Genomic DNA, 24,573 nt, shown 5'->3' on the forward strand with positions numbered 1-24,573 from the left:
GATGTAAACAAGCACATTACACATGCTTGTATTGTTTTTGTTTTTATGCTTCAGCTTTTTGTGTTTAATTCTCTGGCTTGTTATACTGTGGTAAGCCACCCAGAGGTTTTGGCAACAAGGCAGGGTAGAAACAGAAGAAACGAATAAATAACACAACAATTTCCAAAAGCCGCAATATAGTAACACTTCATTACAATGAAACAAAAAATCACAAAGTAATAAGCAAACCTTTTGAGTTCTTCAACATGTTGGTTATTAAAACAAAACTGGGGGCGGGGTTGGAGGGGAAAGTCGCAGGTTGCAGTTTGTAAGAGGCAATATAACATCTAGTAGAACAAGCGGCAATCCTAACTCGATTTGATGATGTTGATGATGATGATGATGATGATGATGATAATAATAATAATAATTTTAATACTTATATCCCGCCCAGCTGGCTGGGTTGCCCCAGTCACTCTGGGAGGCTTCTAACATCATAAAAACACAGCAAAACATCAAACATTAAAAGCTTCTCGATACAGGGCTGCCTTTAGATGTCTTCGGAAAGTCATATAGTCGTTTATCTCTTTGACATCTGGCAGGAGGGCATTCAACTGGGCAGGCACCACCACCGAAAAGGCCCTTTACCTGGTTCCCTGTAACTTCACTTCTCGCAGTGAATGAACTGCCAGAAGGCCCTCAGAGCTGGACCTCAATATTCAGGCTGAACATTGGGGATGGAGATGTCCCTACAGGTATGCAGGTAGTTACTTTGCGTAAGCCTGACTGAATTCAATATGACTTTTGAATAGACATGGTTAGGATTGCACTGTTAATAGATTTGTAGTTAACTAGAGACAAAACTGGGTAACTACTTGGTGTGGTGTTCTGTTTTTTAAAAATGTGGAAGTGGCCATTATTGCTTACTTATCCCAAGTAGCCCTGGGTGAATCCTGGAATGTGTTGTGCTCTTTGTACGCCTAATCCAATTATTTCTGCACAGCTCTTCTTGAATTCCATTTTAGGAGTGTTACACAAACTGCAGATTTTGGAGCGAGAATATCGTGTCCAGCTTTTTCTCCCCTACTCCTTCTTTTGTTTAAAATCCAGGCTGATGTGGAGTTCCGGAGAACTCAAAAGCTTGCTCATGACCTTTTGGTGGGTTCTAATAAAGGTGTTGCTATACTGCAATATTTGGCCTCCCCCCCACACCCCATGGACCAACATGGCAATCTATATATCCTAAGGGCAGTCATGAAGCATAAGTGGTGGACATATCCATTAATCAAAAAAATTGTGGGTGAAAGTGGTTAAAACTGTTTCGATGATAACAAGCTGACCTATTATCCTTAGAGTCATTGTCCTGGGATAGCTCAGCTGATGAAGCCTAAGGCTCTTAATCTCAGGATCATGGGTTTGAGCCCCACACTGGGCAAAATATTCCTGCATTGCAGGGGGTTGGACTAGATGACCCTCGTGGTCCCATCCAACCCTATGTTTCTATGACAGTTTTATTAGGGAATTTGGGGAAACAAATCAAGCATAAGGTGTTAATATGGAATTTAATGGTTGCTGCTCACATGCTAGGGGCACAAAAATGGAGAAACAGGCCACCACCAATAACAAAAGAATAGCTAGCAAAAAATTGAAATGTAGTTGTGATGCATATCTTACAGAGTTAAATCGACTTAGAGGACATAAGCAAAACTGATAACATTTTAGAAGAAGAAGAGTTTGGATTTGATATCCCGCCTTTCACTCCCCTTCAGGAGTCTCAAAGCGGCTAACATTCTCCTTTCCCTTCCTCCCCCACAACAAACACTCTGTGAGGTGAGTGGGGCTGAGAGACTTCAGAGAAGTGTGACTGGCCCAAGGTCACCCAGCAGCTGCATGTGGAGGAGCGGAGACTTGAACCCGGTTCCCCAGATTACAAGACTACCGCTCTTAACCACTACACCATACTGGCTTAAAGATGAATGGCTCTGTAACTGAATTCCTGAAGTAAAGATACAGTGCACTACAGTAAATATTGTTGAGTACAGTACAGTACAATAGTTTTATTATGTGCATCTCTACATCCTCAACCAAACAGTATAAGATGCCAAACAGCTCACTTTGCCGACCACTTAGAAAATCTGATATAGTATGTCATCAGCAAGAAAGAAACATTAATAACATACCAGGCAACAGCAGGCAGGGTAAAAAGAAAAGAAAAGACCCTTTTCTTTATTTCATTGGATATAATGCTATTAATGTGTTCAAACTTCAGATACACAGAACTCTTATTCATAAAGAAACAGACCCTAGGCCAAGCCTTCTATTTTCTACTTAATGAACTTCAGTGATCAAAAGCTGGTGGATTCTAACCAAATTGGTCTAATAATAGGTTTCATTGTACTTGTTTCATGCATAAAAATACTACTTTTGGTACTCAGAAATAAAGGGTCATGAGTGTAAGCAGACTGCTGAAGGGATGAACAATAAAATAACAAGCTAACCTTGTTTAAGAGACTTGTGAGAGTAACTAAACCATGTCCTAGATTCTCAGCCATGGACTTAACAGTCATGCTTTTATCTACGTTGGCTCTAGCTCCAGCCCTGATGTAATTTGAGTACAACAGAATTATGAAATAGGAGACCTTAGTGCACACACTAGATTAGCCTATATTTTGTTGGGAGGATCTTTGTTGCATCTTCTGTTCTTATCATTAAAGTGGTTTCTCCTAAAATTGCCTGTCTCCTCCCACCCCTCCACTGAAATGGAAGCTGACTTTGCACAGAAATATAGGGCACGGTCTAACAGGAGGTGAGCAGTTCAGCTAAAATTCTAAACACATTTATTTGGGAATGAATCCTTCTTAATATGCAGCTCAGTTTTATACATGTTTACTTATAAGTACCCTGTGTTGAGTATTTGTTGGACTTAAAAACTGCTTAACTTTGACAGGATAGTGCCTTTTAAAAATCTCTCTTTTATATCACCACCCAGCAAAATGTCTTTGCAAGTAGTGCCAATAATCTTGGAGAAAGGTGATGCCTATGAGGTTTAAGGGTGTCGTCTTTATTGCCTCTGTAAAAGTTAAATGGCATACTGCTGCTGTCATTGAGGCTATTTAATGGAGTTCATTAATCTGAATTATGGGAGTAAACATTACTGTCATAAAATATAATGCGTATACGTATGTCACCATCCTGAGCAACCACCTGGGACCAATCAGTTCAGTTGATTGGTCAGCATTGCAGACAGAGATGTTGAGTGCAGTCCCTCATCTAGCATCGTGACCAGACCTGAGGTGGAACTTATCAGTCAGAGACATTGGAGCCAATGGACCCCACTGAAGTCTCTTAAATCAGTAGTCCATGAGCCTGCAGCCCCTTAAGAACCATCCGTCTCTACATAAACGTTATTCCAATTCCAATTAAACTTTTTATTGCACTAGCTATGGCATCATTCAGAAGGAGAACAAAAACAAACAAACAAACAAAACAATAACCATAAAAATCATCCGGCACAGATATACAATAAAACCATGGTCATGGCTATTAAAATTATTTGTTGCATTAAATAGAACAGAATAGCAGAAGAATCTCAGGTAAGATGTGCCAAATTAAATTTCCGAATCCCTATTTCAGTTGACCGCTGTTTTGTCTAGTTCCTTCCTCCTGATCTTCTTAGCTGCCAGCGCATAGAGTGCTACTTTATAAGTAACAAAGTCGTCGGTGTCGCTCAGCAGCCATTTCACCCTTTCCACCCTATTCAAATGTGTTCCATTTGTAAACAGGTTTTATAAATCGGTCTCTTGGGTCTATATATAATGGGCACTGCAATAAATAATGGCACAGGTCCTCAACACAGGGTTGTCCACACAGACAGAGTCTCTCTTTGTAATGTACTTTGCCATATCGTCCATCCAACACTGCCAAGGGCATCAATTGGAATCGTAGTTCTGTAAAAGTGATTCTTAATATGGCAAGTGGGAGCTTTGTCAGGTATCTGGCCCGGGCACGGTCCCTTTTGATAAGTGGGAACCATGGTGAGCTCTTGGTAGAAGCAATCACGGTTAGATCCCTTTCTGCACCGGACCTAAAGAGATAGTCTCTTAAGTGCTTCATAGATGTTATTATTTTACTCTTCTATGGTTCCTCTGCTGTGATACAGTACTTCATATAGCAGTATTCTCATTTTCTCATTTGACATTGGACTGACCTAGTGGACATAGATGATTCAGCAACTTAATTCGGTTGCTTTTCACAAATTCATTTGAAGGCATATAATCAACGTTGATACATAATTGGGGCAAAGAGCCCTCTAAAAAATAAATAAATAACAGGATTATATTTTTACCCAATCCTCTCTAATGGTACAGTTCAGGTAACAGCTTAAAAACAAATAACAGGATACAACCCACAAACTACCAACAAGATGCAACCCAGTATTAAAGCTACACTTCCTCACATTTGTAATATTACTTTTAACCCACAGACCAAATGAAGTAACTGGAAAATTTGCCACATATACGTGAGCTGGGACAAAACATCACACAGTGCCAGGTTCTTGCCTGGGAAATGTGAACATCGGAAGCCTATTGGGTCAGACCAAAGGTCCATCAAAACCCAGTATTCTGTTTCGAACAGTGGCAGCTAAATGTCCATAAGCAGGTCATGAAGGCCACAGCCCTCCCATGTTGTTTGTGCTGAGCATCTGGGCTTCAGAGGTACACAAGCTCTGAACAAGGGTGTTTATACCCTTTATTTTATTTTATTTTTAATGTGAACTAATTTATATCTCAAATTTTGTATCTTTGGGGCAGAATCCCCCAAGACACCTTACAAAATTTAAAACAATACTCAAACATCATGAGATAAAAACAGAGGGTCCACCCTTGTACCATCAGGTATGTTCATATACATAAGTGGAAGACATTTTCTCTCTAGATAGCTGAGGGATGGGGTGGAGCATGCTCTACCCACCCCACCCTCACTTGCCAGTATCACACTTCTATTGATGAAAGGTGTATATATAGTTAATTATGGGGTCAAAGAAAATCACTTGAGGAGGGAAGTGCCTGTAAAAGGTAAAAAGTAAAGGACCCCTGGACGTTTAAGTCCAGTCAAAGACTCTGGGGTTGTGGCGCTCATCTCGCTTTCAGGCCGAGGGAGCCAGCATTTGTTCACAAACAGGTTTCTGGGTCATGTGGCCAGCATGACTAAACCACTACTGGCGCAACAGGACACTGTGATGGAAGCCAGAGCGCACGGAAACACCTTCCTGCTGCAGCGGTACCTATTTATCTACTTGCACTGGTGTGCTTTCAAATTGTTAGGTTAGCAGGAGTTGGGACAGAGCAACGGGAGCTCACCCTGTTGCGGCGATTCGAACTGCCAACCTTTCGATCAGCAAGCCGAAGAGGCTCAATGGTTTAGACCACAGCGCCACCTGCTCCCTCCTGGAAATGCCTGTAGAGGTGAGGGGAAGGCAGAAACCACTGCAGGCCTTGAGAGTGAGGAATAAGCTGGACTGTACTTAAATAAAGGTGTTCATGTTTGAAGTCTACCTGAAGTCTGTTTCTAAGAAAGGCAGCCTTGCTGAGCAACAATCGATAAAAACAGTAGACCAATTATGTTGCTTATCTGGAGAGAAATCACAAGTACAGTATGAGAGAACGGTACTGTATTTGTGTCAGTCTCCCTTGTCACTTGAGGCCAACTCGATATATCCAGAGAAACTTTTTTTTCCTTTAGAGAGCAAAAAGAGCAGGTAATAAAGAGGCATAACACCACCAACAGCAGCACTTTCAAGAGGTAACAATAACAAGCAAATAGCCAACCTCAAATGCCTCCTGGAAAAAATAAAAGCTCAGACAGGCTTCTCAGTTATGTGTATCCATGATACTATGTTTAGAGATTTATAACAAACATTATGACATCAGAACTCTAAGGTGACCCTGATTTACTTGGATTGCTTTACTATCCCATCCTACCCAATGCTACAATACCTATATATTCATATATCTTGGTAGTGGCTCCCACCCTGTGGAATGCCTTCCCATCAGATGTTAGGGAAATGAGTAATTATATAACATTTAGGAAACATCTGAAGGCAGCCCTGTATAGGGAAGCTTTTTAAGGTTTATGGTTGTATTATGTTTTTATGCTGGAAGTCACCCAAACCTCTTTTATATGGGGATAAGTAAAAGCGTTAGCATTTTCAGTACAGGCGTTCCCCAGCTCATACGCAATCCACTCGTGCGCGACAGCGTATTTGCGTGGCGCCGGGGAATAATTAACGAATTCAGTTCAAACCTGGAAATGGTGGGAGAGAGCTGGAGAGTCCTTCTGGCTTGCGAGGAGACTCTCCCCGGAGCCCGAAGAGGACATCAGTGAGGGCAGAGGAAGCCCTGAAGAGACTGTAGGTACAGTGACCCCGCCTAACAGCTGATGTGTGGGGTAGCGCAGCCGCCACTTTCCTTCATGTCCTCCAGTCTCTTGCCAGCTCCAGAGCATCAAGTCTAGTTGTGGATATTTTTGGACACAGTATTTTTGGTACAGTTTGAAGAGAGAGCAGCAGAGAGGGCATTTAAAGGTGTTTAGAGGGTGCTCCCCACTTTATGCAATTTCATTTATGCACATGGGGCCCCAAAATGTAACCATTGCATAAGTGTATGGGGGGGGGGGAAACGCCTGTAATATTAGAAGCTATTGGGGTTTGGCTGGCTGAGCTGTAGTCCCATTAAAAACTTCCTTGCTGAAGTTCTCAGTGCTTTGATCCCATAAGGAGCAGCAGAGGTGTGAGATGGCAGTGCTGATAAGCATCACCTGTTTTTTCCAGTCACATGCCTCCCTGAAGCAGGCTGGTAGGCTGTTGTGCTTAAAATACACATCCAGACATTTCTCAGAGGATTTTAGACACTTCTCATGGCTGTTGTAGCCGGAGCTGAGTTGAGTTAGGCTGCAGGCTAAGCGTTTCATTTCAAAGGTACATGTGCTAATGTTCATTAGTGTGTGCAACTGCAAGGGAGGGGGTGTGGCTTAATATTTCTACAGCACTTTATTACAAAACAGACTCTGCCTTAAACTGAGAAATCTTGAATGGCAGGGCAAAGATGGAGGGAAGAATGGTGTGTGTACATGTTAGGATTTGTTGTACAGTCTGGTGGCGTGTATACACAATATATAAGGTAAAGGTAAAGGTACCCCTGCCCGTACGGGCCAGTCTTGACAGACTCTAGGGTTGTGTGCTCATCTCACTCTATAGGCCAGGAGCCAGCGCTGTCCGCAGACACTTCCGGGTCACATGGCCAGCGTGACAAGCTGCATCTGGCGAGCCAGCGCAGCACACGGAAACACCGTTTACCTTCCCACTAGTAAGTGGTTCCTATTTATCTACTTGCACCCGAGAGTGCTTTCGAACTGCTAGGTTGGCAGGCGCTGGGACCAAGCAACGGGAGAGCACCCCGCTGCGGGGATTCGAACTGCCGACCTGACGATCGGCAAGTCCTAGGTGCTGAGGTTTTACCTACAGTGCCACCCGCGTCCCAACACAATATATAGAAAGTAACAAATATAAGGTGGTCAACATACCAAGAAAAATAAGTGTGGGCCCTTGCAGTACACAGCTGTGTATTCAGTATTTATGCTGAGGGTGCCTCAGTTTGGTCTTCTGGTGAACAAAAGGCAATGTGCACAAATGCACACTACTCTTTGACCCATTCAGGGCTGGGATCGAGGGTTAGCATAGGTGGGAACACGCAGAGAACCTGCACCTCATTAGGGAGCCCACAGCCAAGAGCTCCTTGGACCAGCCACAATGAGGAAGTAGACTCACCGGTGGCGGGCATGGAGGGGGTGTTGCCCAAGGATCCTCCAAAACCTGGAGCTGACATTGAGTATAACAATACTGGATCAGGCCAATGGCCCATCTAATTCAGCATCCTGTCCTCACACAGCAGCCAAGCAAATGCCTGTGGAAAACCCACAAGCAGGACCCAAACATTAGAGCACTCTCCCCCCACTGTGGTCTCCAGAAATTGGCTGCATTATATGCAGAGCCTAGGTAAGGTGTTTGGTTTGGAACAGCACTTCATTTGGTCAGCGTTATTCTGACTGAATTTGCAGTCATGGGCTGCTGTCATGCATACTTTCTTGTGGTGAAATTGTTGCAGCAATTTATGTATAGGTTGGGGGGGGGGCGTTGCCCCTCCAGCAAATATCATGCACATGCAGCCCACTACCAAAATCAGCACAAACACTTTTGTGACTTTTGTGATTTGTCCCCACAAAACACTTCATCACAGTTTCCTCCTATCTATTCAAAGGACCTCTGCTGCACAATACCAAATGTAACAATTCACTGATAAATGTATCTCTGTACTGGCTCACTGGGAAAACTTCAGAAATTCATATAGACATGTGAGCTCAGCTACTCAGCAGCCCCTCTGCCTGAGTGATTATCCCTGGCATCCTGATACCTGATTGCCAGATAGGTAGCCATTCCAGAAATAAGAAACCCAGATGAAGACAAAAGGGTGTGATTGGTTCATGGGGTCACGAAGAGTGGGACACAACTAAATGACTAAACAACAACAACTTGGCAGGGAAACAGGGAAATGTAAATATCTCTTTTGTTACACTTGATAGGTGCTTGGTGAGGGCAAGGGGAGGCATGATGCAGGGTCCAGCATGCTCAGATTACTGCCTCTAGACCTCCCCTTTCATGATGTAACCATGATGTATTAGTGATATAGTTTGGGGGGTGTAACATGGGGATTAAAGGTAAAGGTAAAGGGGCCCCTGACCATTAGGTCCAGTTGTGACCGACTCTGAGGTTGCGGCGCTCATCTCGCTTTATTGGCCAAGGGAGCCGGCATACAGCTTCCGGGTCATGTGGCCAGCATCCCTAAGCCATTTCTGGTGAACCAGAGCAGCACACAGAAATGCCGTTTACCTTCCCGCTGGAGCGGTATCTGTTTATCTACTTGCACTTTGACGTGCCTTCAAACTGCTAGGTTGGCAGGAGCAGGGACCAAACAACGAGAGCTCACCCTGTCGCGGGGATTTGAACCACCGACCTTCTGATCAGCAAGTCCTAGGCTCTGTGGTTTAACCCACAGCGCCACCCGCATCCCGCAACATGGGGATTAGCAGCTAAATAAAAGTTTGGATTCTGTTTTGTATGGGGCTTCCATCTTGTTTCACCTGGTGGCAGGTGGGAGTTCTGTCACGATAGTCTTCAATAAAGACCAAGCCTTCAAGCCTAATGGCTGCTGTTTTGCTCTGGTATTCCTGGCTGGTGTCCTTGTTTTTTTGTCCAAGGGAGCCCTCAGATTTCTCTGTAAACAAAATAGATTTGCAACTTTAAAGGCAGCTTTGATGATGGTACCAGGGAATTATTGATTTGAGGTTCATCAGTGAGGGAAGTGAAAGGCTCTTCCACTGAAGTAAATTATGTCCTAATTACTTGAATGTAACCATAGATTATTTGCTCTTTTTATTGTAACAATTTTTGTGTTGAAATACAAATACTGTATCAATTTAAAAGTCAAATACTGGTATTAAAACCAAACATCAAAATCTCAGAATTGATTCCTACATTTCACTCTGACTCAAAAAGGACTACTACATCTGAGTACTGTATACATATTACTTTTGAATACAGCTCATTGAATTTGATATAGATTTTAAATGTTAACTTCTTTAAGGACACAATTTCAGATGTGATTTGGGATGGTTTTTGTTTTCAGCTGCTTTCCTTTAAAAACATTGAAATTAACCTTTCCTTGCAGTGTTTTGTTTAATTAATTAACAATATGCTACTTTTTGACTTGAGTCCCCACAACAGCTTGCAGTGTTCAGTAGACAGAACCATTCCATTAAAAATCTCACACTTTAAATATTAAAAGAATGAAAAAAATGCTTTCGTGAGTAAAGGGTATCCGAAGCAGGGATTGAGAGAGAAGAAAACAGATTGAAAACCAGTGTAAAAACACCAAACTAAAAGATAAATCACAAAAACAGGAGGGGGGAAATCACAAAAACAGAAACCCCCCAAAATAAGCCAGAATAAAGCTCCCACACATGGTGAAGTCCAGGGGAGCTGAACCAGAAGCAGGCATGTGTTGATGTCTTCACATGCTTTTTTCCATTTGTTCGATTGTTTTATGACATGCTTGCCTTTTATTATATGTTATTCACACATTTAATTAGCTGACCAGGTGCCTCCTGAGGAAATTTAATTTGAATTGTTTTTCATCACCACAACTGGCCACTTGCCTGTCGCTAGAAGAACAGCACATTAAGCAGATCAAACTGTACAAGGCGATCACGTTGCAAAGCAGATTAGAATCTAGACTTTGGCACTGTCTCCTGAAGAAGCCGCACTGAAATGAATGGAGTTGCTCAAGACTCCGTCCTCCAGCTACTCCCCTTCATTCTAGATAAGATTTGCGTCAACAGATATTCTGGATGAATCAGTTTCATAATCTGAGCCTGTACACCAATACCTCTTGAACCTCCAAGAATGCCATTTCCCTCTTGCTCTTGCTTGTTCTTACCTCTGGAGAAGGAGATGGGCTTATGGCATTGGTTAGCAGCTTGGTACATTTCAGAGCACAGTGGTACCTCAGGTTACATATGCTTCAGGTTACATACTCCGCTAACCCAGAAATAGTGCTTCAGGTTAAGAACTTTGCTTCAGGTTGAGAACAGAAATCGTGCTCCAGCGGCACAGCAGCAGCAGGAGGCCCCATTAGCTAAAGTGGTGCTTCAGGTTAAGTATGGACCTCCGGAACGAATTAAGTACTTAACCCGAGGTACCACTGTACATTGGTGTATGCTGCTTTGCTTCAGTGCCCCTGCCCATGACACATTTTGTACAGTAACTGGTTTTTTCAGTGCCTTGAAAATTCTTCCTGTTAACTATCTGGTGACACATAGATCAGATGATGTATCTCCCCTGCCTCAGTCTATGGCCTTATTTTGGCTGTGGCCTAATTAATTATATGCTTCATATGTGGATCTTATCTAAGCTTTGCATGTGGATTGTATCTAAGCTTCTGCTGAAGTAAGTTAACTTGTTACGTTGGCTTAGTGTTGTTGCCACACACACACACACACACACACACACACACACACACACACACATGATTACCAAGCTTCTTGCTGTATCATGTTACATTCATTTCTTTTGTGAGCGGCCTACTTTAGAAACTGTTTCTTGCATATACTTAATACCTGTTTATAAAGCATTCATTCTGACTTGTTTGAGGGGAAGTTACACAATGCTGCATCAGGTAAATGTTATCCTACACCTGGCACATTTAGGCACCAGGCGAAAATGTTCCTCTTCAACCAGGCCTTTGGCTGACTAACATCCTTGTTAATGTGTTTGGCGGAGGGGGTGTTACTGTTTTGTTTATATTATGTGTTTTGTGTTTTTATCTTGTATTTTTATGCTGTGAACTACCACGAGATAGAGGGTGGTATACAAATGTAATAAATAGATAAAGGTAGATAAATAAATATTGCAAACACTCTGATTTGGGGAGGGGTTTGTGGTACAAGAACAACAGTTGTACAACTGAAGCCACAAAAGCTGCATTTGCTGGTATTGTACCCCACCAGAAAATTTCCTGGAAGTGCTCTGTGATAAATACTGACCTTAACTTGGGAGAACTGGGTTCAAGTATGTTATGGATCCTGACTGTAGAAAAGATGGGATGCATATTCTGGCCTCTGCCATCAGGCAAGGGACCCAGGACCACTGGGAAGTTGCTCATACACCCATCTTGCAGGAAGAACAAGATGACAAAGGGCTGTTGGTCCAGCGACATTGAGAATGGGGCTAGCATGTATGCCTCTGTCCCTCTGCACACTTTTGTCCATGTGTGTCCCATCTGAATGTCTAGAATTCTTAAATCCATGCCACAAGTGATGAAATATTATCCATACAACCAGTGCTTTTTTTCTTTAAAAAAATGTTTAGGGATCTTCTCATTTTGACTCAAGAAAATCAACATTTTATAGTTCCAATCTGGAAAAATAAATACAGTAAATGGACAAAAATACAAAGATTCACAAAATGTTTAGGGATATGTGTACCCCTGCATTCCCCCAGAAAAAAAGCACTGCATACAACCTCCAGCATGGTGTGCCTTAGCGCATTATTTACTTGTGAATCCAGGCTTATGGTTTGCTTCCCCAGCAGAAACAGAATGGGGTGGGGGGAGTGAAGTAGCAGTGATTTTTTGCTCTGTGTATCCACACACTTGCTTCTTCGTGATTAGCTGTGGTATGGCTAAGTGCTATGGGTAAGCTGGACTTTATTGTATTTATCATGGGTAATTACAAAAGAAATTTCGAAGAGTGGTACAAGTTAAAAACAGGCAAAATAGACAATAGCACAAATTCCACTTCCACAGAAAAAGTCTGTAAATGGGAAACATGACATTGGCAACCATTTGCAAATCAGCTTTCTATAAATACCCCAAGACTTCACCTTTCCGTGATCTGGTTACAGTAATTTTATCAAATTCTTGTCTCTGGCAATCATCAAGCAGGGTTGGCCTGCTTCTGCTGAGCCAGTGACAGCTCTTCCGCTTTGCTCTTTTGCAGTGAACTGAAACATTTTTATTTGTTTCTAAGGTTGGGCAGAACCGAAGGGTTTTGCTCCGCTGGGTTTTAGAAAAGAACACAATGTTTTTATTCCACTCTGCCAAAACACTGGAAAGGATAATGCGAGTCTGGAATAGATCTTCTAATTCACTCAAGAACACTCACCAATAATCTGAGGCTGATGTTTGTGCGCACACATTTGTGAAAGAGACAGAGCACACATGCAGGAGTTCCAACAAAAAAAATATTGCAAGGGGAGGTAGGTCAGCTATAGTGTAATAATAATAATAATTTATTTATTCATACTCCGCCCATCTGGCTGGGTTTCCCCAGCCACTTTGGGCGGCTTCCAACAGGATATTAAAATACAATAATCTATTAAACGTTAAAAGCTTCCCTAAACTACAGTACCCAGAATTCTTTCAGAGAACTCAAAAGGTATATGAGATACTTGTTTTGTTTTAGCTTCCCCCTCAATAAATTGCTTCTTTGTTCCCAGGGTCTTGGTCTCAGGAAAGTTAAAATGACACGCCACCATATGTTCTAAGGTCTCGTCCAGGGCCAAAAATATTACTCCCATTGCAGTAGAAATCTCCCTGGATGCCCCCATATGTGGATGATTCAGCAAGAAAAGAACTGAGAGGAGGAGGTTGCCAGGAGTAACAAGGTGAGAGTCCCATGGACTGCAAGAAGATCAAACATATCCATTCTTAAGGAAATCAGCCCTGAGTGCTCCCTGGAAGGACAGATCGTGAAGCTGAGGCTCCAATACTTTGGCCACCTCATGAGAAGAGAAGACTCCCTGGAAAAGACCCTGATGTTGGGAAAGATGGAGGGCACAAGAAGAAGGGGACGACAGAGGATGAGATGGTTGGACAGTGTTCTCGAAGCTACCAGCATGAGTTTGACCAAACTGCGGGAGGCAGTGGAAGACAGGAGTCCCTGGTCCATGGGGTCATGAAGAGTCGGATACAACTAAACCACTAAACAACAACATGATGTCACCACAGGAAGAAAGGTGTCCATTTGAAACAGGAGTGGTTTCTGCAAGTGATGCTGGGAAGGAGAAGGAGGATGTAGGCAGAACTGCATGCTGGCTGGCTGGATCAGGCTATTACAGAGAGACACGAGAATGGTGCTCCTAGGAAGGACAAGCCCCTCTTGCGATGCAAACACCGTGAACTCTCTCCATAAAACTCAGGTGTAAATATGTGTGAATAAAACATGTTTCTTAAAGGAACACAAACCCTGGTTAAATGCCAAGACCCCTGGAATCTTGCAACCGGTCAGCAGAGATTGGTGTGGCCTGGAACAATGCAAAATGAGAACACAAAATTCATACTAAAAACAAAACAAAACAGGAACAAACCAATAACCCCTTCCTACAAAAACATTTCAAAGGCCATATCAATCAGCCAAAAGCCTGGCTATAGAGAAACGTTTTCATCTGGCACATAAAGGCGCCAGAAAAGGCCCATTCTCGTATTGCCATCCTCTGGACCTCATGTAGAAGAAGGGCCTCAGGTGGTGATTGTAGGGTCCAGGTCAATTAATATGGAGGGAGGCAGTCCTTGAGATACTGCGGTCCTGAGCCATTTAAGGTTTTATAGGTCGAAATCAGCACATTGAATTGGGCCTGGAAACTAATTGACAGCTAGTGTAGTCGGGCCAGGATCAGTGTAACATTAATGTAATATGCTCAAACCGTCTTGCCGCAGTCAGCAACCTAGCTGCCGAATTCTGCACCAGCTGAAGTTTCCAAACCACCTTCAGAGGCAGCCCCACATATAACGTATTGTAGTAATCTAACCTAGAAGCTACCAGAGCATTGACGACAGAAATTAGGCTATACTTGTACAGATAGGAGCTGAACTGGGCCACCAACCAAAGCTGATGGAAGCCACTCTCCACCACTGAGGCCACCTGAGCCTCAAGCGACAGCAAAGGATCCAGAAGTAGGACAGTTTAACGTTTCTTCGTAAAAGACTCTTGATTTTTCCTTTCCTCTCTTACTGCATGATAAGGCGATGAAATGCTATGGTGGTGGAACTTGCCATTGTAATTAGATTCAAGTGATGGAGCACCATTGCAGAGAGCTGCCAGCCAGCCAGAGGAAAGGTTAACCAGAGCCCTGTGATTCCTGACAGAACCTGCAGCCACGTGAACGCCATTTTGTAATTCTTCAGAGGGCGGAAATTGCAGCCGAAGGTTCTTGAATTCGTGTTTGTTCTCTTTTCTGTCAGAACCTCAGAATGCTGAGTGCTTTCTCCTCATGGGGCCATCGCTCCCATTCGTATCCAGGAGAGCTGTTTACAGACTGCACAGGGTGGGACTGCAGAAACAAGATTGTTTTGATTGTTCTCAGAACAGTGCAGTAGAAAAAGTCTTTGGTGCTTTTTTTCTCCTGTGCCACAGGGGAGGGAAGAAAAACACCAACTGTGCTTCAGTGACATTGTATGTAGGTCATATGAAAGCTGAGGACAAGCACAATTAGAAAGTATGTTTTCTGAAACTGCTTCACAAACTTAACTGATTTTTGGAAAGAGTATGGTCACCTCCCTTTCCTTCCCCTCTTTTAAAGATTTTTTTTAAAATAAGCAGCCGCAGGATATTAAGCAAACAAAGTGATAAGCACTGAAAGGGCCTTTTGGCATGGCCACGGAAAGCATGTCCCTCCCAACAAGTTAAAGTGCAGCTTAGCCCTTGCATCATACTCTGTCCCCCCTCCAACATTTTGCCAGTGAAAAATGCAGGCGGATTATTTATGGGGCAGATATTTAGCTAAGGGTCAGAGAGCCTTGTTGTAAAGGAGCAGTTATGCTGCTATTTCTTCCTTCCCTCTCCCTTTGGAAAAAACAACAATGCTAAATCTGCTTTTGCAGTAGTGAGCTTTGCAGGGGATTGAGCAGCTTTCGAAGAATGTTAAAAACCCTTTCAAATTACCTAAACATTAGAACAGATGGCTAATTAAATGACACCGTTGCTGCTGCTGAAGAGAGGGAGGTGGGTGAAAAAGAACAAATCTTAAAAGAGCTAGTGTGGTAGAGAGTGGGGAGAGGCAGACTAGAGTTCAAATCCCTGCTCAGCTGTGAAGCTCATTGGGTGACTTTGGGCCAGTCTTTTTCTCTGAGCCTCTGCTACAGGGTCATTATGAGGATATACAGGGAAAGGAGGAGAATCGTGTAAGTTGTTTCCTTAATGGCTGCAGATTAATTGGATGGGAAAAGGTCAGATTGCTAACATTTCAAAAACATAGCTGTCAGCTTTTCCCTTTTCTTGTGAGGAATCCTATTCGGAATAAGGGAATTTCCCTTTAAAAAAGGGAAACGTTGACAGCTATGTTCAAAAATCTAAAAGATTCATTGATTTTAAAAATCTGCCAGTTTAAGACCAGAGTTAAAACTACTTCATGTAGGCTCAAATGCCATAAAGCCAGGAAATTGGAAGCTAAGGCTAATTACATAACAGATGTGTCCCATGATCAGAAATGATTTGCAATGTCATAAACTGTGTTTGCTTACAACTTAAGTGCCATGCACCCAAATCCATATGCGGAGGGTGGAGTGCCTGGAACCACACTGTACTGATTCTATATTGACTTATGAAGCATCTGAGCCATAGGTAAAGGTAACACCCTGCCCATACGGATCAGTCGTGTCCGACTCTAGGGTTGCGTGCTCATCTCGCTCTAGAGGCCGTGAGCCGGCGCCGTCCGAAGACACTTCTGGGTCACGTGGCCAGCGTGAAGAAGCTGCAGCTGGCGAGCCAGCACCAGCGCAGCACACGGAAACGCCGTTTACCTTCCCGCTATAAAGCGATCCCTATTTATCTACTTGCACTTTGACGTGCTTTCGAACTGCTAGGTGGGCAGGAGCTGGGACCGAACGACGGGAGCTCACCCCGCCGTGGGGATTCGAACCGCTGACCATACGATCGGCAAGTCCTAGGCACTGAGGTTTTACCCACAGCGCCACCCGCGTCTGTATCTGAGCCATACTGTGTTGCTAAAGGCCTCTATTGGCACTCCCAGTCAGGCAACTTTGACTCTGAGCTTATATTTAAAGAAAGAAGTAAGTCTCTAGCCCACCGAGAAAGAAAGTTAAGAAGCAAAATGTGCAGGTACCCTTCTAAGCCATTTCTGCGAAAAAAAGCCAGCATGTCAGGATTTTTAGATAATGAGTTTTGATTGATAAGTGCATTGTTTGGACACCAGTAAGTAGGAATCCCTGGAGTCCTAAAGTTTTATTTTTCCTCTTCCATTTATAGCACTTTTCCTGCTTTTGTCCAGTAGTCCTTGGAATCTCCAGCATTCGCCCTTCCTTCCCCCCTTGCAACCAGAATGCATCTTTCCTGGGTGTGTTTATCAGGTGCTCCCTAGAAGTTATATTTTGTAAATGCTGTTATGTGATAAGTGAAGGTGGATGCTGAAGAATCCCCTCCCCAAATGACAGGTGCAAGATGTGAAAATTATGCACAGATGTTTTGGCAGGACCTAGAGCCAGACACTCAATAAAAATTCACTGTGTAGTTAGTTACCTTATAGTACAATGTCAACTCAGAAGTGAGTCTCTTTGTGTTTAATGGGGCTTATTTCCAGGTAATGGGAACAGGATGGCATGGGGGGGGGAAGGTTATTGTGCCATGAACAGCTCTATCTCCACAATCAGGACCAGCAGGACATGGCTGATTTCCTACGGCAAGCATGAATTTGTCTAGGGTGTTGAGAGAAGCAGCAATGACCGCATTTTTCCTAATGCCGGCTAGGGATGGTGGATGTTGATGAGAGACCAACATCAGGCTGGGGAGAGGGGGTTTCATCTGATGAACTAGAGATGAGAGTGGAACCACTGGGGGGGCCACTAGGGGCGCATTGGAAGATGGCTGACAATAACATCTCTCCGACCCACACGAGGTAATTAAGAGGCTGTGATGGGAGTAAACAGCCTCCCGCCCCCCCAAGCAAGTGGGGGGGGGACTGCCCTTGCCTGCTGTGCCCTATACCACCCCTGAATTTGAGGGGGTGGGGGCACTAGGCAGAAAGCCCTTGTGTGGACTTCGGCGCTCCTGGACGCTGTCTCTGATTTGCGCCTCTAGCTGCAGCAACTTCAAAAGAAACAATTAGGAGGAAGCTAATGCACATATTTCAAGGAAGAAGGGGGAGTAAAGACTGCTAATTGAAGAGATCTCTGAGAAAAAAGACGGGTCGGATAAACAGGAATATATCATGAGAAGACACACCAAGGCTCGGTATGTCGGCAACGGGACTGGATGGGGGAGAACTTTCCTTTCTTTTCTCTATCTGATTAACCAAGTATCCCCCCCCCCCAAGTCAGAAATGCCGTTTAAATGACCTAAGCTGATGATTTAAGACTGTGTGGAGATAATTTTCTAACCAAAAGCATGTTTTAAGAAGATCGTGGAAAGTATAAGAGCTTTGGGGTGACGCAGTAAAAAAAAGCGTCGCCATTTTGGCAAGTTCTGTCAAAAGACTTATGTCTGAGAGGAGGAATGGATCTGTTTTCATATTGTGGGCGAGCTTCCTCAGAGGGACTACTGAAGGCGACAGATTTGCTAAGATTAATGATGGAAAGAGTGCTTTAATTTATGGAAGTGATGATATATGGAATCCATCTTGATATGGTGATTGGACGAACGGAAAAATTCACACAAGATTATAACTGGTGTTTACTTGCTTAAGGAGATTATCAGAAGAGATCATAAAGAAAAAAGAAAAATATATGAATAAGATGAGATGTGGGAACAGCAAGATGGGACTGGATAGAATTATGAACATTATCTGGACAGATTTGTGGATATTAACGCAGCAGCAAGAAGATGATTGGAATCCCCTTCGGAACTTGAAATATGGGTCCCCCCAACAAAAAATTTAAAATTTGGCTTTGTAATTCGGAATTTATGTGATGTGATTTGATTTGATTGGTCAGTTAATAAAAATTATTTAGAGAGAGAGAGAGAGAGAGAGAGAGAGAGAGAGAGAGAGAGAGAGAGAGAGAGAGAGGAACCACTGTGAATGTTTGTGGGTATGTGAATCCCACCTGAACAGTCTGGAAGCACTCATACTCCAACTAAACCAGAAGGCCCTGTGGGGATGGAACAAAGAGCAAAAGATAAACTCACATGATCCAGCTATGAGAGAATGCATATCCAGGCGGCAGCTGTTTATGCTTCTGGCAGCAGGGCAGATGTCCTGGGGGGAAACATAAATGTTAGTGTGATTGGAAGGATTTCCAGAGGGGTAGACATGCTAGTCTGGCTATGTGTACACACTTCCATTCACTCTACATTCTGTGTGTTCTCACTGGTGCATTGGGAAGTGGTGTACACACAATATTAGCTACAATCCTTATATATCCTTGTGTTTCTTATGAAATACAGTACCGAGTCTCCCTCCTCAATCAGCATTGATCCAAATCGAGAAAGAGAAAGACCTGGCCGCATTTTGAGTTGGTAATACATACATAGTCATGGTTGCAGCAAAAACAGCAAAGAATTTTGAGGCACCATAAGTTGTCCTCAAAGTACTCAAAACTCTTTGTTGTTTTTGAAAGAAAGAAGTGGCGTAGAATAATAATTCAGCTGTGAATTATTCCATGCTGTTTCAGAGTCATGAAATGGCCCCTCTCAGGTTGCGGTTGAGGCACTCCTTTAGTTATTTCTGCTTGCCGCTTCCTCATTCTCTCCAGGAACCAGGAAGAGCTAGAACTCTGGAAATTTCAGACTTTCTCCCTTTCAGGCTCTTTTTCCTCAAATGGGAAGCTATCCAGGAAGCCTATGCTGGGTGGACTGCAGGGATCAGATGGACTGCAGCAGCACCACAGATGAGCTTTGTAGTCACCCTTCCTCCTCACGTGTTGTGTTAACTTGGCCTGTGGGAAATTCTTTCCACTGTTCATAAGTCCACAGGACAGATCCTGTTTTGAAGCCTTTACCTAGCATGTATTGTCTCCATCACTAGAAAAATAATTTCCTTTCCCCCCACTGAGTGTGAGCTCATGCAGTTATTTGTGTTAGCACACGGAAGTGAGAATGTATGTCAGAGTTGTGTGGTGCTTGGCACTGTTCAGTACAGTACCCAGTATGATTAACCCATGCCTTGAAAATGTGTGAAGGCAATTTTTCCATTTATTTGACTGTTGATTTACATATTATTTAAATACTGTACTGGATACCACATGCTTTCAATAGCGGGAAGAACGGGGAGTTCCACAGACAGCTTATAGTCTGAATTCAAACAGGAAACTGTAAAACAGTAAAATAATATACAATACCACAATATAAAGCAATAAAAAAATCCACAAAATGCAGTAAATGAACAATGATGCAACAGCATCACATTAAAAACACCAACAAAAGCATAAGCACACAGGGTATCATGTAACCGAAATGTGTGCAGTATCTGGGATCAGAGAGAGATCAGACGATGACAAACCAAATGTGCTCTATGCGCTGTGAAACAAAATCATGCATAGTATTAGCAGGAAATACTGCAGTGCAGGCATGGCCTCTGGCAACAATAAGATGGAGAGTGAAGCATATGACTACCGGTCATGTGCTGTGTTGCGACATGGTAGTTTCACTTGAGTAAAAGTTGTAGGTGATTATTATTGTCCCCTGAGCATATTGCATCTGGCTCCCCACACAGCTGACCCAAGTTACTGTTTTGTGCATGACTACCACTGGTGGACCTCAAGGTTTTTGGGGGGGGCGGACACATTTAACAATATGTTTATGACTCTGATGCCTCAGGCTGCTTTGCAGGGTTGTTGTGAAGGTGAAATGCAATAATCCCATATATTCTATAGGGCTATTGGAGGAAGGACATGATAAAAATGTTAAACAGACATTATGCATTTAGAATAGGCTGATTGAGCCAGAGATATGGAGGTTGCAGCAACTTGTATTTTTCTGTCATAATCATTATCCAGCTCTCTTCATCTTGGGTGATTCAGGGCCTTTTTCCACAGAAGAGGAAAGGAACAGCATAATAATGCTGCAATACAACACCACAACAACTCATAATAGGCCAATGTGGTCGTTCTGCAATTATTTATGCTTTAAGTGGTTTATGTTCCCTTTCGCATGGCTGCTGCACGGCACATCCTGGTTGTGCTCTGAAAAGACTCACCCATCATCCCTCAGCTCACTGTTCTTGACAAGTGCGTTTTGTTGTGTTTCTTTCAGAATACACTCCTTGTGCTATCAACAACTCATGGTTTTGACATCCCTTTGGTTACACGCCAAGATTTTACCTCAAGTGCCCATCATCCTGAAGCACGTTTGCTTCTAAATGCTAAATTTTCCTCAGGTGGCAGCATCATGTGGGATGAAATGAAATCTGCTGGGTGTGCATTTCATTCTTTCTGGGGGTGTTTATTTCTAATATGCCATTTAGAAGCCAATTCATTGGGATCAGTTGGATTGTACGGCACATTTTTCCTTCTGGGTCAAACCTCTCTTCAAGACCTAAGGGTGAGATGGGCTGAAGTTTCAGTCAGCACTTTTAAAAGAGATATTTTAATTATCTGCTTGCTGGTACTAATCTACATGCTAAACCACCATCATTATTAACTACACAAAGATAACCGAAACCCTACACCAATAAAATGATTAGTTATGCTATCTGAATATGATGTACACAGTGTATACATTGGTTGTAGTTGTTTAATGTTATGATGATGATTTATAACATTTGTAAAATTACATCATGTAATGCTAAACAATAATCTGTTTCTGGTAGGTGTGGCCAAAGTGTTAACGCTGTCCAATACTGTGACGCTCTGTGAACTTTGGGAGGATGTAATCTGGACATTACCCTGTATTTATTTATTTATAGTTATTGCATCTCACCTTTTCCTCCAAGAAGTTCAAGGTCTTCCCCTCCTCATTTAATCCCCATAACAACCCTGTGAGGTAGATTAGGCTGAGAGGCAGTGATAGGCCCCAAGTCACCCAGTGAGCTTCACGACAAAGTGAGGAATTGAACCCTGGTCTCCAAGGTCCTAGTCCAACACCCTAACTGTTATTCCAGTCACACTGACTCTCTTGTTGCCTTGTTGTTTACTATTTCTGGAAAGAAAACGACTTTGCTCTGACTAAAAAAGTATGTTTGCTCCATTAATTTGCCTGAACATGTGCCATAATAGGTAGATAAAGAGCAAGGCCACGTCCCAGCCAAGTGAACCTAGCCCTCCATTTGTGACTTGAGGGATATTTTTATTTAGCAATGTCGCTTTCCATCATCTGCAGTTGCTGCCTCTGAAGCTGCTCAAGGTTCTGTGGGCTGGTTGCGTCACATAGCATTTAAATGTTTAAAATTGGCTTTGATGTTCCTGTGGAAATTAGCAGCACGCTGTCTCCCACCTCTCAAGGCTCTGGGGTTTCAGCTGAGTCTCCTCCAGTGCTGTATTTTAAAATACAGTGCTGTGCAAGGGGATCAAGGCAGGGTGATAAGCCGTCATGAATGTTCTTGTTCTGAAAGTGCTTGTTTCTGTTCTGTCACCCAGGCTGAGAAATGGTCTGATGCCGAATTGAAGGCTAGGAGCAAAACGCACATCTGTGTCCACAGACTGATAGGGAAGCATGCGATAGAACACCACAATGACTTCAAAGTTTTGTACAAAGGAAGCAAACCTCTTGAGGGAAGACTTGGGAAATTCTGTCATTGAGAAATAAATCCAACTTGCAGAATGTGACTCAGTTCTCTCTCTCTTTTTAGACCATGCTTCAAAAGCAGCTAATTTGTTGTGTTCTTTATCAGTGATTGGGATCTTTCTTTTAAAACACAAACTGGACCCTGACTTTAGAGAAAGTGCTATGCCACTTCTGGTCTAAAGTCTGCTTTCATATGTGTCACTTGACTCCCTGCATGTCATATCTGACTCTTGCAACAGAACAAGAGAGTGATGAGTAAGGACACAGCTGTTCTTGAGTCAAGATGGGTATGTTCCCTCTGAAAGAACAGGCTGGGATTTACTGGGTGCTTGTGGATCCACTTTTGCTGCTAGAAGCTCAGGTAGCCTCAGTGGCTAGGAGCGTCCTTTACTAGCTATGGTCAGTACATCAACTACAGCTGTTCTTGGACAGGGATAGAGCCCTACATCGGTAACCTTAAGACTTGATTATTTAAGCATGGTCTTGGGTCTGGTCTAGAAGTTCCAGCTAGTGCAAAATGCAGCAGCTAGACTGTTGACGGGGCAGATGATTGCCAACATATAACTCCAGTGCTCAAAAGCATGTGCTAGCTGCCCATACGCTGCTGAGCAAGCTTCAAGGCTCGTGTATCAATTTACAATGCCATAATAATAATAATAATAATAATAATAATAATAATAATAATAATTTTATTATTTTTACCCCACCCATCTGGCTGCGTTTCCCCAGCCACTCTGGGCGGCTCCCAACAGAATATTAAAAACACCAAACATTAAAAACTTCCCTAAACAGGGCTGCCTTCAGATGTCTTCTAGAAGTCAGATAGTTGTTTATTTCCTTGACATCTGATGGGAGGGCATTCCACAGGGTGGGCGCCACTACCGATAAGGCCCTCTGCCTAGTTCCCTGTAACCTCACTTCTTGCATCAGGTAGGTAGCCGTGTTGGTCTGACACAGACAAAATAAAAAAAAATAAAAATAAAAAAATTGTCCAGTAGCACCTTAGAGACCAACTAAGTTTGTTCTGGGTATAAGCTTTCGTGTGCGTGCACACTTATACACCAGAAGTCACCAGATCCTTATATATAGGGTCCTTCCCACTATATATAAGGGTTTGGCATCCCAGAACATGGTGCTCCAGTTTTTGCCCTTGAAGGACCCTTACAGTTGAGATCAGATAAGCACCCCTCCCTGTTGAATATCTGGTTTCATAGTTCTAACCGGTTTTTAACTTTTCTGTGTACGTAATATTTTCTGTATACTGCTTAGCGACAGTTGCAGTTAAGTGGTACATAAATTGCTTAAATAAATAAATATAAACAAATATTTATTTCAAAGCTGCTGTATGAAAAAGAGGGAAAGCACAATCAAACACAAACACAGACACCTGTAACTGCTAACAGACAGGCATGTGAGGTAGCGCTGGCCAGAAAATCAAATAAAAACCTTCTAAATGCCAGAGCACAATGGATGTTGTGGGCTTCGTGCACATGTGCCTCTGAGATTTATATAATACCGAACTCCTGCGGCAAAGACTTCGGCAGCCGCAGCGAGGAGACAAAACAGCTTGACTTCTTTGTGTGGCGGGCTATAATGAGGCTCATGTGGCGAGTGAAAGCTGATGCACTCTACAGTGGACTCTTAATAATTGCTGTGGGTGAGTATTAAAGGCACATGGCAGTTCTTACGCAGCTGACTGTCCTCACAAAATCTCATCTTTGCCAGGCCTCCCCTGTACCAAGAAAGCAAGCGCAGGTAGTTACTACTGATTGCTCAGCATCATATTGATAGGGGCTCGTACCCTCCCTTGAGACAGCCAGAGAGAGAGAGAGAGAGAAGATATCCCTGAGTCTTACACCTCAGGTGCTACCAGAATCAAACATGTAATTATATTTCATTATAATTTAGAATAATATGTTGATGAAGTCAATTACTTAAAAAAGAATAAATAGGATAGTGGTGCTGTGGGTTAAACCACTGAGCCTAGGGATTGCCAATCAGAAGGTCGGCAGTTCGAATCCCCGCGACGGGGTGAGCTCCCGTTGCTCGGTCCCTGCTCCTGCCAACCTAGGAGTCTGAAAGCACGTCAAAGTGTAAGTAGATAAATAGGTACCGATCCAGTGGGAAGGTAAACGGTGTTTCCGTGCGCTGCTCTGGTTCGCCAGAAGCGGCTTAGTCATGCTGGCCACATGACCCGGAAGCTGTACGCCGGCTCTCTCGGCCAATAAAGCAAGATGAGCGCCGCAACCCCAGAGTGGGCCACGACTGGACCTAATGGTCAGGGGTCCCTTTACCTTTACACTAGGGCTGTAG

General features: G+C 43.2%; 1 long non-coding RNA gene across 1 annotated transcript; it reads left to right on the forward strand.

Moving 5' to 3' along the window:
* The first annotated feature begins 582 nt into the window (after positions 1–582).
* On the forward strand, positions 583–22,301 carry LOC309363913. The gene is made up of 4 exons (XR_014165648.1): positions 583–734; positions 20,791–21,078; positions 21,347–21,424; positions 22,113–22,301. It is a non-coding gene; the product is annotated as an uncharacterized lncRNA (long non-coding RNA).
* Positions 22,302–24,573: the final 2,272 nt, after the last annotated feature.

Source organism: Podarcis melisellensis (genome assembly GCF_964234715.1).
Source record: "Podarcis melisellensis genome assembly, chromosome: 2".
NCBI lineage: Eukaryota > Metazoa > Chordata > Lepidosauria > Squamata > Lacertidae > Podarcis > Podarcis melisellensis.